Raw genomic sequence first — 6,000 nt, 5'->3', positions numbered from 1 at the left:
CGAATCGCTTCGTCCTTGTCACATACCCAACCTGTCCACCAAGTTTAGTCCGAATCCGCCCATAGCTTTTTGAGATATCGTGCTATATATCGTTTTTGGCCCAATCACTCAATGGTGAAGAATCACTTGAAAATTTAAATATTCTCGTATCCAGATCCGGATTTTCACCAAAATCGAATCGCTTCGTCCCTTGTCACATTCCCAACCCGTTCACCAAGTTCAGTCCGAATCCGCCCATAGCTTTTTGAGATATCCTGCTATATATAGTTTTTGGACCTCAATCAATGGTGAAGAAACGCTTAAACATGTAAATATTCTCGTATCCAGATCCGGATGTTTCACCAAAATCGAATCGCTTCGTCCTTGTCACATACCCAACCTGTCCACCAAGTTTAGTCCGAATCCGCCCATAACTTTTTTAGATATCGTGCTATATATCGTTTTTGGACCTCAATCAATGGTGAATAATCGCTTAAACATTTAAATATTCTCGTATCCAGATCCGGATGTTTCACCAAAATCGAATTGATTCGTCCTTGTCACACACGCAACCTCTCCTGCAAATTTCGTCTGAATCTATCCACAAGTTTTGAGATATCCTGTTCACAAACAGACAAACAAACAGAGACAGACAGGGGTGAAAACACAACCTCCATCCACCTTCGTTGGCAGAGGTAATTATGCATTATTCCTGAGTCAGGTAACTGTAATGATATCAGACACAGGTGACTTGGGGGATTAGTGATGGGGGTGTGAGACTTTAGACTGGTGTAATTAATGAGCACACCACGAGCCCAGGATGTAATGTACTCGCGTGACAAAATAGTAAAAAAAAAGTAAATAGTTCCTGCTACGTTTTACTAACTGGAGGTGGCATGGGAGTCTGAAAGCAAATCAGGTTTGAACCTTTTTTTGTGTGCAGTACACATGTATCTTGCTGGGTGCGCAGCTGTGCTGCTGATGCAGTTTACACTGTAGGTTCGAGCAGGAATTTGGAATTTGGCCAGGGTACGTATGATGGATGTATCGTGAAATCTGCTGGAAATGTCATGCGTTCTCATGCTAGTTTTTTGTGAGAGGTCACATGGGTCCTTATTATACACGCAAGTCTTTCTTACCTGTGCCTCCAAGTCGACATCTCTCCACCTGCCACCTGGTACATGCTCTCCTTGTGGTAGTCTGTGAAGATAACCTCCATTTGCAAAGTATTGTACACAATAATCCTACTCGTATGTTTCGTCTCACAACAAGAGGCCTTTAGCTTTGTAACCGATCTAAAAATGTGAGCCTCCCAGTTGTTTTTAAGTGTAAATTTGATGACGGTGCCTTAATATGAACCATCAGGTCCAAACATAGCTCTGTCTGAATGATGGTGTAGATGTAGCGCACTTACCTTTAAGGTATACCTGTGTTATATTCCTGAACCATCTGTATGTTATTTCACAGGCAGGACCTTACATCCATTCCTCAGATGGACTTTAAGCTGGGTGTCGGATCTGCTATCATTAGCTGGTCGACGATATAGATAGATCCCACTGTGTTTTGCAAAGAATTCGCAAGTTATTGATGGCACTTTGAACAAATTGCACATTCCTGCCCAAATCAGCTTCAATCTGGCCAGGCAAATGTCAGGTCTACCTTTGCAAATCTCAGGTCTGGCAAGACAGTTCATGAAGGAGTTGGGCAAAAAACATTTCCTGGTCAACAACAACAACAACTTGCATTTTAAGGCCATTTTCCCTGCTAGAGCGGGGGTTAGCCTTGCGGTCCCCATGACAATCATCTCCAAATTGCCCTATTTTCTGCATCTCTCCTTGTTAACACCCTTGCCCGCATTTCTTCTTCCACCATCTTCAGCCAAGTCTTTCTCGGTCTTCCCCGTCCTCTACTTCCTTCTACATTCATTTCCATCACTCTTCTCAACCAGTCACTTTCATCCTTCCTCAACACATGACCAAACCATCTCAACCTGTTCCTCTTCACAGCATCAATCACAGGCTCTATTCCCATCATCTTTCGCAATTCATCATTTGTCTTCCTCTCTCTCAACGATACTCCGCACATCCACCGAACCATTCGCATTTCCACCCTTTCCAGCCTTCGTTGCTGCTCTACGTTCATTACCCATGTCTCGCTCCCATAAATCATATTACTTCTCACACATGCAGCATACACCTTTCCCTTCAGCTTCAACGACACTCCCCTCCTCATCAGCACAGCACTCAGTTCCCAAAACTTCTTCCATGCACATCTCACTCCAGCAACCGTTGCCGAGTCTGATCCACCTTCTCCATTCAGCATGTCTCCGAGGTAGCAAAATGTTTTCACACCTTCCAGCTTCAAGCCGTCTCCAAGATCCAACTCAACATTTCCTCCATCTACAGCTCCCTCTGTGCACACCTTACACTTGAATGTAGTTGCCACACTGGTTAATGACCCTCTCAGCGCACATTGTACATTGAATGGAGTTCACTCCGACACCCTTCCTGCACACAGCACATGGCCACGTCCCAGTTCTTTCCACCTCACCACATGCTTTACCACTTGCCATCACCTTCGTCTTTCCGATATTCACCTTCAGACCTTTTGTCTCCATACATTCCTTCCACTTGTTCATCTTTTCCTTCAGTCCATCCATACTTTCCGCAATCAACACCAGATCATCTGCATACAACAACTCCCACGGTAAACCCTCCTTTACGTTCTGAGCCAGCACCTCCATCACAGCTACAAATAGTAGTGGACTTAGTACCGACCCCTGATGCACTCCCACCTTCACCTCAAACTCACCACTGTTCCCGTCCTTCGTCCTTGCAGCTATGCGCGCTCTTTTGTGCATTGCCATCCCTACTCTGATCAACCATTCCTCCACTCCTAACTTCCTCTTCTCCATGTACGTCTCCTGCAACTGCCTCACAATAAAAAGCGCGTCTGTCGTTCCTCTTCCTGGCATAAATCCAAACTGCATTTCGTCAATCTTCACCTTCTTCCTTATCCACCTCTCCAACACCCTTTCCAATACCTTCATTCCATGCTCCAATAACATTATCGCTCGGTACGAGCCACACTCCAGAGGGTCACCTTTCCCCTTGTATACAGGGACGAGGGTACTCAGTTCCCAATCCACTGGAATGCGGCCTTCTTTCACCACCAGATTACAGATCTCTGTCATTCTCTTCACACCCCAACTTCCTGCTGCCTTCAATATATCTCCCACAACTCCCGTCAGCCCTCCCGCTTTTCTACTCTTCATTGCTTTTATCGCTTCCTCAACTTCCTTCTCAGTTATCTTCTCTGCCGGTCCTAAAACTGGGTTACTCTCGATGTTGCCATCCCATTCATTCTCTGTATTCAACAGCATTTCCATATATCTTTTCCATCTTCCTTTAATTCCATCTGGGTCCACAACGATTTGTCCCACTTCATCCTTCAAGCAACTCACCCCCATCACATCACACCTCTCTTTCGCTTTGCTTTGCAATCTCTCATCATATCTGCTTTGCAATCCTGAATACCGCTCTCTGACCCTCTTCCGAATCCAAGCGTTCTCCGAACATTTTCCTACATGCCTCCTGCGCCTTTGCTACCTCTTTCTTTGCAGCCTTCTTGGCTGCCTTATAACTTTCATGCTCTGCTGTTTCTGCTCCCGTGCCCTTCGCCTTCTGCCACTCCTTGAACTTCTTCCTCTTCTCGTCAATCCTCTTTCCAACTTCATCATCCCACCACCATGTTTCTGAGTGCCTCTGTGGTCCTTTTGTCCATCCACATACCTCACCAACGGCTCCCAACAGACTATCTTTCATTGACATCCAACCACTTTCAAGCTCAACCACATCTTCCTCTACCCTACTCAGCCTCTCTTTTAATGCCTCCCTTACTGTCACCTCTTTCAACCTCCACACCTTCATTCTCGGTTGGTACTTCACCCGCCGAGCTCTCCTCGCACCTTTCACCCTTATGTCGCAGACAAGCAAGTGGTGCTGTGAAACAGCCTCCTCCCCCGGGATCACCTTTGTGTCCCGGAGGTGCCCCCTTTCTCGCCTACGCACCATCAGGTAGTCAACGGTTGTCGTCGACCCACCTGACGTGTATGTAACAAGCTTATTATCCTCTTTCTGGAACTGAGTATTACAAATCAACAAATCAGCTCCATCAGCAAACTCCAAAATCCTTTCACCTTCTCCATTTCTCACACCATATCTGTAACCCCCATGAACTCCCTCAAAACCATCCATACTCCTTCCCACATGTCCATTTAGGTCTCCTCCTACCACAACAACTTCCTCATCTTTCACGTTTTCCATCAGCTTCTCTATCGCACACCAGAACTTGTCCTTCTCTTCATCGCTCTGACCAACCTGCGGAGCATATCCCGAGATGACGAGATTTCCTGGTCGATCCCACAATTAGCTGGGAATATTTTTGGCCATTGAATAAGTAGTAGTAGTAGCAGTGGTAGTAGTAGTAGAAGTGGTAGTAGTAGTAGTAGAAGTGGTAGTAGTATAAGTGGTAGTAGTAGTTGTAGTGGTGGTAGTAGTAGTAGAGGTGGTAGTAGTAGTAGAAGTGGTAGTAGTAGTAGTAGAAGTGGTAGTAGTATAAGTGGTAGTCGTAGTAGTAGAGGTGGTAGTAGTAGTAGTAGTAGTGGTGGTAGTAGTAGTAGTATAATTGGTAGTAGTAGTAGTAGAGGTGGTAGTAGTAGTAGTAGACGTGGCAGTAGTAGTAGTAGTAGTGGTAGTAGTAGTAGTATAATTGGTAGTAGTAGTAGAAGTAGTCATAGTAGTAGTATTAGTAGTAGTAGTAGTGGTAGTAGTAATAGTTATTTTTAAATGCAAATCAAGTTTAAACATCGAAGTCTTTATATAGGTCACAGGAAGGATAAGGATAAACACATTATTCGTCATCAGTTTACTTGAACATGAATTTTCACGGATAATAAACAAGGAGCAAAAATATCTTGTGATGTTGGAAGGGGTACGAATTAGGTAGCATGTTAAGTTACCGTGGTCCATGTGTTCGTGTAGGTTAGAGTATGTTCTGCAACCAGGGACCCATTATTGTGAAGTTGTCCTGTTCCTATGTATGCCAATGAGGGGTGGTATAGTTGGCATTGGCTTTAGATAGGAAGGTGTAATTCATAAGTGTCCTCTCTGTGAACCAGACAAGGCACCCGAGCAAGGTAAGGAGAGTAGTGAATGTGTCTTGGTTCATGTTGAGGCCAACAATCCTCCCTCATGACCTGCGCTCAGAGTGCAAGGTGTCTGGTACGGCGCTGGTAATCACAAGGACCCCTGAGGGCGTGATGCCATTGGTGCAATGCAAGGTGTCTGGTATGGTGCTGGTAATCACAAGGACCCCTGAGGGCGTGATGCCATTGGCGCAATGCAAGGTGTCTGGTATGGCGCTGGTAATCACAAGGACCCCTGGGGGCGTGATGCCATTGGCGCAATGCAAGGTGTCATGCCATTGTTTCGGGGGGAGGAGGGGGTGCCAGTGGCAACACCCCCGTTGACATGACAATGCTGCGGTGATGTGCCACCTCATTTGCTGGTGCCGATGGATGAGCAAAGAACATTTGGAAGCGCAGGACATGGCTACAGGGTAGGTCTTAGAAGGTCGTACATGGAGTTGTTAGCTCCATTTCTGTTCTCTTCGCTCTTCCCTCTTGCACTTCGCTATTCTCTCCCTTCGGGGAGATCTGGGACGAATGGAGTTAATCCAAGTCGGGGACGCTTACGCTTTCTCTGGGGGTGGTGGCATCAGCGCGGAGCGAGCTCATCTTCGCGGATGCAGGAATGCTGACCTGTGCCACCTTGCAGCACTTCCCCATGATTCGTTTTGGAGAACTGCCCACCCATGTCCTTTTCAAGACCTTTCCTGCTTTCTCCCCTTTGTTCATAATTTGAAGAGTGCATGTGGCACCATCAGTTCGTTTATTAATTAAGTGTCTTTAGTTTTTACTGAGTTTGCCTTTATATATTTATCTTTATACATTTTATCGTC

General features: G+C 45.8%; 1 protein-coding gene across 1 annotated transcript in view; it reads left to right on the top strand.

Moving 5' to 3' along the window:
- Positions 1-950: 950 nt before the first annotated feature.
- LOC137424111 (monocarboxylate transporter 12-like) overlaps positions 951-6,000 on the top strand; it is a 51,386-nt gene continuing 46,336 nt past the window's right edge. The window contains exon 1 of the mRNA XM_078774761.1: positions 951-1,008. The gene's annotated coding sequence lies outside the window, so the exon portion shown is untranslated. The remainder of the gene's footprint in view (positions 1,009-6,000) is intronic.

The sequence above is a fragment of the Myxine glutinosa genome, chromosome 3 (genome assembly GCF_964187855.1).
Source record: "Myxine glutinosa chromosome 3, kmMyxGlut1.1, whole genome shotgun sequence".
NCBI classification, from domain to species: domain Eukaryota; kingdom Metazoa; phylum Chordata; class Myxini; order Myxiniformes; family Myxinidae; genus Myxine; species Myxine glutinosa.
This window is presented reverse-complemented; position numbering and strand designations above follow the sequence as displayed.